Source organism: Molossus molossus, unplaced genomic scaffold, assembly GCF_014108415.1.
Source record: "Molossus molossus isolate mMolMol1 unplaced genomic scaffold, mMolMol1.p scaffold_m16_p_1, whole genome shotgun sequence".
Classification (NCBI taxonomy): domain Eukaryota; kingdom Metazoa; phylum Chordata; class Mammalia; order Chiroptera; family Molossidae; genus Molossus; species Molossus molossus.
Window position 1 is genome coordinate 179051435 of NW_023425344.1, and position 12421 is coordinate 179063855.

Consider the following 12421-nt stretch of genomic DNA (forward strand, 5'->3'; position numbering starts at 1 on the left):
GCAGGGAGGTCAGGTCCTGCTAGAGCTTGGCCATTCCACATCTTCAGAGCTGTAGGTGAAGATGTATCCCATCCCAGCCCGTTACCCAGAAAGGGAAGTTGAACCAGGGAGTGAGAGAGGCATTTGAAACAGACCACCCCAGAGCCCAGGAAAAGCAATTAGGTCTCATGTCACTTCTTGTTCTTCCTTGAACCCTCAGTTTCCCTCACTTCCCTCCTCAGGCTCTGGGACCAGATCTTATACTTTTCCATGAGCTCTGTTCTCAAAGGGCGTTTGATGTAATGACTATGAGGAGAATGTGTGGTCCACCAAATGACAGCAGCTCTAACAACCCTGAGGAATTGTGGCCTTCAAACAGAATGACGACACAGTGGCAAGAAACAAAACTGGCCTGGACTAGGGATGAAAAAGGTCCAGACATTTTGAACTAAAGGGAGGGATGGTAGAAGGGATAACTTTTCTGAAAGAAATATGACCCTGGCCAGGGTGGCTAAGTTGGTTGGAGCATCGTCCTGTGCACTGAAAGGCTGTGAATTCGATTCATAGTCAGGGCACATACCCAGGTTGTGAATTTGATCCCTGGTCAGGGTGCACACGGTAACCGATTAATGTTTTTCTCTCTCTCCCTCTCCCTTCCTCTCTCTCTAAAATCAATTTTAAAAAAAAAGAAAAAGAAAAGAAATATAGACATGTGATGGAGAAATAGAAATACAGACAATTCTTACCTAGGTTGGGGGTTTCATTCCTAGTCAGGGCACATACAGGAGGCAACTGATCGATGTTTCTCTCTGACATGGATGTCTCTCTCTCTCTAAAAACAATATGTATATATAAAAGAAATAGAGACAATTCTCCCCCCCCCTTTACACTTACTTTTTTAGAGTCCTTTGAGGACCCACAAAAACACTTAGGTCGTTTAGGAACATAAAATGTGCTATGCATAACTTGGCTCATAAAATTGTCACCTTTGTTATATGGTTTGAGAGATGTGAAGGCCTGTTAAAAAGTTAAAAACGTGTTGTTAATGGAGAATCTTTATTTTTCCACAATATTTATTTTTAATCTTTACTGTTGAAAGTATTACAGATGTCCACCATATTGTTGAAATTATTACAGATGTTCCCCCATTGACCCCCTCCTCCCTGCTCCCACCCCCCTCCTGCTTTCTTCAAACTATTGTCTGTGTCTATTGATTGTGTATATATGCAAGCAAGTTCTTCGGTATATTTTAAAAAAACCATGCCCTGGCTGGTTCAGCTCAATGGTTAGAGCGTCAGCCTGAGGATCTTAGAGTCCTGGGTTTGATGCCTGGTCAAGGGCACATACTGAGGTTGCAGGTTCAATCTTCAGCCTGGGGTCCAACAGGAGGCAGCCAATTAATGTGTCTCTCTCACATCGATGTTTCTCTCTCTCTCTCTCTCCCCCTCATTCCCCTTTATCTAAAAATCAATGGAAAAATAAATAAATAAATAAATAAATAAAAATCAATGGAAAAATATCCTCAGATGACGATTTAAAAAAAAAGGAGTATGAATTGTTTTCACCCCTGGCCTTCACATCTACAGCCTGGACTCATCCTATGCCATCCATTTACACAGAAGCTTGAAGACCTCACACTGGAGAACCTCACACCCAGGGCTGGCTTCACAGATGTGTGACCTGCGCAGCCGCAGCCAGAGGGCCCTGTGCTTAGAAGGGCCTGAACTTGGTTTAATCCTCTGCTGTTGTCATCTTCAAATTCTTCATCATTTTTAACAAGGGGCCCATGGTTTCATTTCGAACTGAGTGGATTCTGCTTGCACCCTACCAGTCCCTCTGCCTGAGGCCAGCGCTGACCCTCCTGGTCAGGTCCCTCTGGGCCATTGCGGGCCCCTAGGATCCCGATAGCCTTGTTCCTCCTTAACTCTTCTTCTCTGCACGCCCCTGCATTCCTCTCCCGATCCTCCTGTCCCTGGCCGGCTCATCGGCATCTATGTCTTACATCCCCCTTTTGTCTGGCTCTGGTGACCACCTGGAACTCAACAGCACCACAGGGCCTGTTTCCAGCGTGGGGCCGGTTTGAGCAGCCAGGCTTGCTCTCACTCCAGCTGGTGTTCCCCTCCAGAAGCCATGCTTCACGCAGAGCGGGAGACCTTCAAAGGAGCCATGCCTTCCTGGTTGTTCCCTTCGCATCCTGATCCCGTCTGAGGGTGTTTTTGCAATTTTCCTATCAGCTCGGTGGGAAAAGTTCAAAGAGACTCTGTCTTCCTCTCTGGCTTCCTTTCCAGATGGAGCAGCTTTCCCTGGATTGCTCCCCTGCCCCACCTCTCTCAAGGAAATTGGTGTTTTTCTTCCTCCCCCACCAAAAAAGGCCCATTCATGAGGGCTATCCCGAAAGCAGGTGTGCGTATGCACGGGGGAAGTCTCTGAAGCACAGGCAGGTCAGAAGTCTGACAACTGCCTGGCTTTGGGGTCTCTTTGCCAATGTCCCCCATGGAGTTAGACACTCTGAGGCCCGGAGAGGCAGAAGCAGGAAAAGGGAGCCCCCAGGGCTAGAAGAACATCAGCAGCTCTCATTACAGCACTTGCATAACCAATTCTGAAAGAACGTGATGGACTGTTCATAATCTGCTTCTCCTGGACATACTTCCTTGTGGCCTGTGACAAGGGGGAATTTGCCCTACCCGCTGCCTTCCTGTGGAGGAAGCTTAGTGGCTGAGGCTACTCACTGGGAAGAACCTTGGATCCCAGTGATCTAAGAAGGGTGCTTTATTCCAGAATGTGTGGCAGTCACTCCTGACCCAAACTGGAAGTTTTCTGGTTCTCCCACGGCATCAGCTCACACTCTACACGGTCAATTTGAACTGCCCCAGAAAACCTAGTAGGGTGTTCAGGGAAGTATGTAAGCGCAGTTAACTTCACTCCTCCATTCCTGCTCTCCCTCTTTCCTCCTCTAGTTATTAAAATGAGTCAACAGGATGTGGGGGCAGAGGCACCTCACCTGTTGTTCCCATGCCAGACATAACCACTCATTGAAGAAGAGCCCACCAGGCCCAAGGACAAGCCCTGGGCTCCAAGTCTACCCTCCAAGATCAGCACTGAAGCCAGTCAGAGACAGACCGGGCATCTCTGAGACCTGGGGACCAGACTGAATAGGTAGGACTGTAAGCAGGCCAGGAGACAAGGTGAACAGTGGACTGAAAGGCAGCAAGAACATGCTCTGAACATTTAAATCCCAAAAGGATAGAGCGGGCTGGTTTCCAGAGAGACTTCCTGTGGAGCAGACTCAGCTGGCAGAAAAATATCTGTTCAGACTCTAGAGAAAGGGGGAAGGCCCCTAGGGCAGAGGAGCACATGAGGGAAGTCAGCAAAAATTCTTACCCCCCCAAAAAGAAAAGGAGTAAGGGTGGAAATTATCCCCTTAAGCAAGACTGCCAGGATACTGGGTAGAAGTGGAAGAGAAATAGGTGCACAGAGCATAAAAATCACACCATTGGAATCCAACTGATTCACAGAGTCTAGGGATAAAAGAAGACAGGGAATGGATTAAGTGGTAAAATTTTAGCCATCTTAGTCAATCTTGTGACCCAACAGTGCCTGGGACTTTCCTAGCAGAATTAATGCACATGGCCTTGGAATACCCTTGGTGGCCAGAGATGTTATTTATGCACTAATAATTATGCATCCTTCCATAGTGTGTACGTGATGCGGGGAAGTGCCCGCCCAGCCAGGGACTATATTCCCCAGTTCCCCTTGTAGTAAATGTGATACCATGTGACTAGTGTTCACTAACGGAAAATGAATGGAGATGGTGTGTGTCATTTCCAAGTTGATGTGGCTAAGAAGCAGATGTGCCTTTTCTACTCTTTCTTTCCCCATCTGTAGCGGCTTTTGAAGGTACATGTGAAGTTGACTGAGTGACAAACTAGAAGGAGACTGGATCCTTGAATCACCACATCAAAGGCCACCCACCAAACACCCTCAGTAGACAACAGTGTGAGTGAGAAATAAGCTTTTTTGTGTTAAGCCTTTAAGATATTTGGGGGGTGGGGGATATCTAATAGAGCAGTTAGCTGTTCCTTACATCTCTGACCTAGAAATAGCACTTATAGGAAGTTTTCCTAAAGAAATAATCAGAGCCCAGCTTGTGTGGCTCAGTGGATTGAGTGTAGTCCTATAGACTAAGAGGTCCCAGTTCAATTCCCAGTCAGGGCCCATGCCCAGGTTGAGGGCTCAGTCCCCAGTAGGGGGTGTGCAGGAGGCAGCCAGTAGATGGTTTTCTCTCACATTGATGTTTCTATCTCATCTCTCTCTCTCTAAAAAAAATCAATAAAATTATTTTTTACGCTCTGGCCGGTTTGGCTCAGCGGTTGGAGCATCGGCCTGCGGACCAGAGAGTCCTGGTTTGGTTCCCGCTAGGGGAATGTACCAAAAATATATATATCTTTTAGAAAAAAGAAATAATCAGAGATGTCCAGCCAGTGTGGCTCAGTGGATTGAGCATTGTACCATGGGTTGAGAGGTCCTGGTTTGATTCCCAGTCAGGGCACATACCTGGGTTTTGAGCTTGATCCCCAGTAGAGGGCGTGCAAGGCAGCTGATCGATGTTTATCTCTCACATCGATGTTTCTCTCTCCCTTCCTCTCTCTCTAAAAAAATCAATAGAAATATATTTTAAAAAAATCATTTAATAAAAAAAGAAGTGCCCTGGCCGGTTTGGCTCAGCGGTTAGAGCATCGGCCTGCGGTCCGGAGAGACCCTGGTTCGGTTCCCGCTAGGGGCACGTACTTCGGTTGCAGTTTGTCCCTGGCCCTGGTTGGTCGTGCGGGTGGCAGCCACTCGATGTGTTCCTTTCACATCGATGTTTCTCTCTCTCTCTCTCTCTTCCTCTCTCTCCCTCCCATTCTATCTGTACAAAAAATGGAAAAATGTTCTCGGGTGAGGATTAAAAAAAATAAAAAATAAAAAAAAAAAGAAGTAATCAGAGAAACAAAGATTTATAGAACCGAAGAACAATGAGAAAAAGCTTGAAGGGTTATAATCACAGTGAGTACTGCACAGGGCTCTGAAACATGGGGATGGGAAGTGGCCAGCAGAGGACAGAAAATAGACTGGGCAATTACACAGTAGTATAAATACTAATAGTTGTGATGGGAAATAAGGAAGAATAGCAGTTGAGAAGAAAATAAGAAAACTGATTAACAAGCCCTGTGTTTAACAAGTATATAAACTGAACCATCTGTACAAACATTTTGGAAGAGGTTGGTGCATAGATCCTGGCATGGAAATACTTTGTTAATTGCAATCAGGGAGTAATCAGCACTTTTTTCCCAGAGAAATCCTTTGACACATGATTAAGTTGTCAAGGTCTCTTTTACCACTTATATCTGGATTTTTCTAGCGCAAGTATCCTAACATTAGTGTTTTCGTAAACCTGAAGCTCTTTCTTCTCCTTTCTGTCAGTGATCCTTCTCACCGTCCTCTCTGGCCTCAAACAGTGATGGCAGTATTGGTAAAGTAAGTACTAATGTTTAAAATATACTATATTTAGATATTGCTTACACTTTCAAATACATTTTCACTATTTTGCAGGATTGTAATTGCTACTTCATGGCAGTTTTTGGATTCTATTATTTTATATTTTTGAAATAGTGATCTCAAATATGGGCAGAAAATGGAAAAAGAAAAAGAAAAAAAACTGTTTTCCTTTGGTTACTATACTTAGTAGTCAGGATAGGTCAGGGTATGCTGCAGTAATAAAGTAATTCTGAAATTCTAGTGGACACACAAAAAGGTGTTTTTCTCTCTTAGGCTATATGTTCATTCCAGGTTGGTTCCAGGTTGTTCTCGGGGACCCAGGGTGACAGAAGTTACACTGTGTTGTAGCTTCACTATCTGGAATAAGAGGCCTCCTCAGTCACTGGGATAAAGGATGAGAGTCAAGAGTGGCACATGGGTATTTTCTGCCCCAGCCTGGAGGTGACACACACCATTTCTGCTAATGTTTTATTGCTTAGAAAGTGTCACATGGCCCATCTAACATGAAGGACTAACTACAATATTTAGCGAGCACCACTGTCTCTGCCATAATTACTATGTCTTCTCTCATCCTTGTCCACCATTTCCTCTCTGGAACTGCCTGTTTTCTACTTATCTTAACATATATACAATCATCTAACTTTCTGACATTGTACTAGGAAAGGAGAGCAAATACGTGCTATCATTTCCTCCTCCCAGGCCCAGCAGACATTGCTGCTTGGTCATAGCACTCTTTTCTGTTAAGCCAAGAGGTAGCACCAGAATCCTCCCCAACACAGGTGGCTGCCAGTCTCTCAGTGTCATCAGTAGAGAGGAAACTTATTTGCCATTCCTGGCCTGAGGAATGTCACTGACTCTGGGGACATGGGCCTGGCTTGCTTGGCTCCACTTCTTTCCTTGGGGATGAACATGTAACAAGCAGGCACTGATCGTGTCTGTTATCTGCACTGTTTACTAACACCTAATCTGGAGCCTCCAATGTTACCAGCATTTTTAGACTCTGGTATTTTCCCTTCAACTTCTACCACTTTGATCAGGGTAAGAACAATCAAAGGAAACTTGACTTCCTTCACAGCTAACATGGGCTAACACAAGAAAAGGAATCTTTAGGGGAAAAACAGAAACACGAGTCCTTCTGACCCAGACCTTTGGAATGGAACATCCAGACCTCCTCTCCAGAAACCTCTATAATTTCATAGGTCAGTCCCCTAAACCAAAGAAGGGAATCTTTCACTCCTACCCCCAGTGACATGGAGCAAAGAGAATATCCTTCATTAAAAAAAAGAATAATAAATTAAAAATGAAAGAAAATATCTCTTTTCTTAAGGGTTAAACAAAGTAGGATCTTAATAAGAAAATCCAGTCATTAAAATTCTGTTCTCAGCCATTAAAACTCTGCTCACCATTTCTGTTTCTCGAGAGCTTTGACGGGAGCCCCTGGTTCTCTGGTAAGAGACACTTTAGAAAATAGAGAAGTTGGGGCAGGCCGCTGGCTTCCTTGTATTTTTTTCCCTTTAAGTCGTTTCCCAAAATGTCTTAAAGTCCTCACGTTATACAAAGTGAAGATTTGTTCTCTTACAACCAATAATCAAGAAGTCTCTCCCTACAGAAGTTTTCACTACTGTTGCTGTTTGGAATGGGCTCAGCAGACGTAAACAGGGTCATCTGGGGCCAAAGAGGGTGGGTGTTTAGTTTGAAAGCTCTGGGGTTAAGAGTGAAAGCATGTGACTGCAGCCTGGCCAGAAACAGAGAAGCCTTTGTGTGCAGGGAGCCAGCGATTGGCAGTCCTGAGGCTAAACACAGGGGGAGAGGGAAAGAGCTGACACAGGTTTCAGGGGTCTGATAGGACACCACTGGAGTGCAGTTAACTCTTTGTGCCGGGCTCTGAGGCTTCCGTGGGGAGAGCTTCTGCCTGTGGCTCATCGCAGAACAAAGAACTTCAAAAAAATTAAATAGAGCTTCTTTGGCTTGCGAAGAAATACGTGTACTCCTGTAACCAGTGTTGCGATGAGCAGGCTGAAGCAACTGGAAGCAAAAGCAATGTCTGGGAGGCGGAGGGGGTTGATAGATAATCCAATGGAACTTCCCTGGAGTCCTAACGTCTAAACCCTGCAGGCTGTTCCCTGCCAAGGCTCCCCCCAGCTCCTCCCCCTTCTCATCCTGACTGGCTGGGATGAGCCAGAGAAGGGACCAGGGCACCCTGGACCACATCTCCTCCTCAGTGGCCCTCCTCAGCAGGGGGCGAGGGGTACTGGTTGGCAGAGCACTGCAAGCAGGAAGCTGGCAGGCTGCTGACTCAGCCGACCCTGGCTATACCCTCAGGCATCAGCAGCCCATCCACAGCACCATTCACCAAGGTGCTGGGGACCCACGGTTGGTTGGTGAGCTGGTGCTCTGCTCACGGCCAATATTAGTGAGGCAGGTGGTCCTCAGCCTAGCCCACTGTCCTACACTGCTCAGAGCCCACCTGCCCCAGTGCCACGAGCCCTTTCCCCAATCCCACCTCCGCCCAGATACTGCTGCACTGAATAATTTTGAAGTGAGCAAGTCAAGTTTCCTGCAAGTCTGCAGAATCCGACTTTCAGACTTGGGCAGGGGAGGAAAAGGAAACAAAGTTCACTCAAAGCCTGGATCCATGAGACTCCTGGGGAGGAGCTCAGAAGTAAACATGGCCGTGGGCGGTATACCTTGCTGGACATCACATCAGTACTCACCCCATTCCTCCCATCATAACTCGTCACTCCTTCCTTCCACAGCGATTTCTGGGTACTGTGCACGTGTCAGGTTCTTCGCTGGATGGTGGGGATACAGTAGTGAGTGAGACAGACCAGTTCCTGCCACCGGGAGCCTTTAGCCTCTCCAGACGTGCACAGAGCCATTCACACACTACTGCTCACTGGTCAAGAAAGTGGTGATGGTTGTACTGGATAAATGGTGACCGCGAGTGGGGAGAGGTAGTCCTGATGAAATGGAACCTAGTCTTACAGGAGGGTTGTTTCCCCAGTTGGTGAAATGTCACCCTCTCTTCTCTACATTTCAGGGAGTTTCACCACTGGAATGACAATCAGCAGCAGCACACTGATGCGGTACCAAGATCTAGTGCTGAGGCGGGAGCCTCACTGACCCCAGGCTTGATCTACCAGACTTGCAGCTAATGGATTTGTCTGTGGTTACTATTTAAAACAGTACTCAGTCTGCCCTGGCCAGTGCGACTCAGTCGGTTGGAGTGTCATCCCATGGCTGGTTCGATTCCCAGTCAGGGCACATACCCAGGTTGCCAGTTCGATCCCCGGTCAGGGCGCGGGTGAGAGGCAACCTATCAGTGATTCTCTCTCCCATTAATGTTTCTCTCTCTCTCTCTCTTTCCATTCCTCCCTTTAAAGTTAATTTTAAAAATGAAAACAGCCCTGGCTGGTTTGGCTCAGCGATTAGAGCATCAGTCTGTGGACCAAAGAGTTGTGGGTTTGATTCCAGCCAAGGGCACGTACCTTGGTTGCAGTTGGTCCCCGCCCCAGTTGGGGTTGTGTGGGTGGCAACTAATCTGTGTGTCTCTCTCACATTGATGTTTCTGTCTCTCTCTCTCCTACTCTGTCTGAAGATAAATGCAAAAATGTCCTCGGGTGAGGGTTAAATAAATAAAAATAAAAACAATGACATTAAATCAAAAATTGTGTGTCATAGAAGTAAAAAAACAACAGTACCCAGTCCACTTGAGTGTGTGTGTGTGTGTGTGTGTGTGTGTGCCTGCTCACAATACCTGTGAAATTGGTGCCCAGTGCTCAAGGGCACTTGGTAAATGTAATGATGTGTTAGAAATGAGGTTGCCACCAGGCATTGAACCCTCTCCACTTCAAAGATAGAGTCAGTGGGCAGAACCCTGGACTCACTCAGGTGAAAAACAAGAGCCTTTTATCAGGGCTGCCCAAAGCACCCAGATTTTTGCCCTTGACAGCTCCTGGGTTCCGCAGGGCCACAGGCCACATTCTCCTACACTTTCAGTGATTAATTGCTTCTCACCAGCTCATTCAGCACGAATCCTGAGATACCTTCAGCAAGAGCCCTTTTTTTCCCCTGAGTTTATGGAATAACACCCAGGCTCACTGCCCACTTTAAGCTGGATAAGATAGCAGGGCTGCAAAGACGACTGTGACCACAAGCACTCTGTGTGGGGATGTGGAGGTCTCCAAAAGAACCAGACCGTTGTCACAGTTTCAGTTCCCACGTGTGCTGAAGGAGAAGCATGCATCTCTGAAGTCCAGAATGCAGAATGATAAACACAGGTACATCCAGAGACTGCACTGCCTCCCTCATGATGTGCAGGGGGCAAAATGTCTCGGAGGTAGAGGTAACTTCTTGCGGTATGAGTAAAATCAGGAGCAGAAAGAAGAAAAAACAGGTTTTAGTTTGTAAGGGTTTTGTTTGTTTTTGAGAAAGAGGAAGGGAGAGAGAGTGAAACATCGATTTGTTGTTCCATTTATGCAGTCATTGGTTGATTCTCGTATGTGCCCTGACCGGGATTGGATCCACAGCCTTGGCGTATGATCCTATCCCATTTTACAGGTGAGGACACCAAGGACCAGAGAGGTGAAGCCACTTCTTTGCCCAAAGTCCTCCAGCCAGTTAGTGAGTAAGCCTAAAATCCCAGTCTCCTTAATCCTAGTCAGATGGGGTTTCTACAGCTTAATACCAACTTGATTTCTTTTAGGACATAATTTTGAGGGCAGGGATCCTGTGACCTGTTTCTTTTTTATTTTTATTTACTTATTTATTCATTTTTTATCCTCACCCGAGGACATTTTTCCATTTTTTGTTCGGGTAGAGTGAGAGGGAGAGAGAGAGAGAGAGAAACATTGATGTGAAAGGGACACATCGAGTGGCTGCCACCCGCACGACCCAACCAGGGCCGGGGACAAACTGTAACCGAGGTACGTGCCCTTAGCAGGAACTGAACCCGGGTCTCTCTGGACTGCAGGCCGATGCTCTAACCGATGAGCCAAACCAGCCAGGGCTTCTCTTTTATTTTTAAAAGATGTTTAATTGAGCCCTGGTGGGTTTGGCTCAGCGATTGGAGCGTCGGCCTATGGACTAGTGAGTCCCGGGATTGGTTCCCGCTAGGGGCACGTACCAAAAATAAATAAATAAATAAAAACAAAAAGATGTTTAATTGATGTTTTAGAGAAAAAGGAGGGGCAAGGGGGGGGGGGAGAGAGAAACAGTGATGTGACAGTGAGACATTGATCAGCTGCCTCCGGTGATCGAGCCTGTAACCCTGGCCTGTGCCCTGACTGGGAATCAAACCAGCAACCTTTTGATGTACAGGACAACGCTCCAACTGAACCACACTGGCCATGGCTGGTCTGTTTCTTTAAAATCTCTGCATGGATATAGGGTGGTGCCTTGCTCATGGTAAGGGGTTCAGCCAGTGCTGTGGACTCATCCGATGGATCGTGTCTCCTCTGCCGGGCAGGGTTTGTTCATTCACAGGCCAATGCCAGACCCACCCGCAAGGCAGCACGGAGCCAGGGGACCCGTGAACAGCAGCAAAAGCACCAGCCAGACAGGGCATCACTTACCCTTACCCTCCCTTCAGGGCAATTTCAATTCTAATTCTACTTTGAACAATTCCATTTAGGAGGACAAACACTTCTCCTGGGAAGCAGGGGATTAAGGGCAGAGTGATTGGGTTTAGTGGTCCAATGGAGTCTCATTTTCCACAGGAACTGGTTCCAAGCCCTCCTGTAAGGCAAAAATCACATGATGTGAAAATTGCCCTTAGAAATCCTTTCAGACACCCATGGAGTACAACAAGCAAACATATCACTTCTCAGGGAATCCCAGCCAGCCAGCTTCTCCCTCAGCTTGGAAGAGAGCTCTGTCGCCTCAGCTGAGCAGCAGAGGAAACCACTGGCAGGCAGGGCCCTCCTGGACCAGAAACATTTCTCTTTGAGTGTGATAAGATGCTGGTGTGATATGAGGCCAGGAAAGGGCTGTCATGCATGTTCCCAAGCCACACTCACTATTGGCACCACATGTTCACTGGGTGGAGGACAGGACACCCGTCTGCTGCACTATATCACTGCATACATCTCTCTCTCCCTCTGTACACACCCCCAAACTGAGCTTGACTTCGTGCAAATTAAATGGGTGCTCCAGGCATCACCCCCTTAACACCCGTCTCTCAGCACGCTGCCACCTTGGGCTGCCACCCCTGACCCACAGAGACTGTGAAATAAATGTTTGTGTTTTTAAGCTGCTAAATTTGGGGATATTTTGTTATACAGAATAAAAATGGAGAATTCTATACAAGGGGATAGCTGGACAGGCAGGCTGAGGAATGTGAACTTGGTTCAGGGGTGCGTTTTCCAGGGGAGAGCGATGGGACCGGGTCTGTCCTTTAGAAAGGTCCCTGGCTGCAGAGAGGTCACTGTGGGAGGGGCAAGGCTGCCAAAGAGACCAGTTAGGAGGCTCTACAGTTGTCTAGGCAAAAAAAGACTCAGATTGAGACAACACAGCAGAGATAGAGAGAACAGAGGTGCAAGAGAGTTCCTAGTAAGAATGGTCAGACCTGCGTGGCTGGTGTGGTTCAGTAGATTGAGCGTTGTCCCTGAGGACTGAGAGGTCCCGGTTTGATTCCTGGTCAGGGCACATGCCCGGGTTGCCGGCTCAATCCCCAGTGGGGGGCAGGCAGGAGGCAACTGATCCATGTTTCTTTCTCACATTGATGTTTCTCTCTCCCTTCCTCCCTCTCTAAAAAAAGTCAATAAAAACATATTTCAAAAACAAGAATGATCAGACCTTATTGATCAACTGCCTACAAATAATGAAACAATATTATCAGCTAATTTTGTTTGTTAATCCTCACCTGAGGATATTTTTCCATTGATTTTTAGATAAAGTGAGAGGG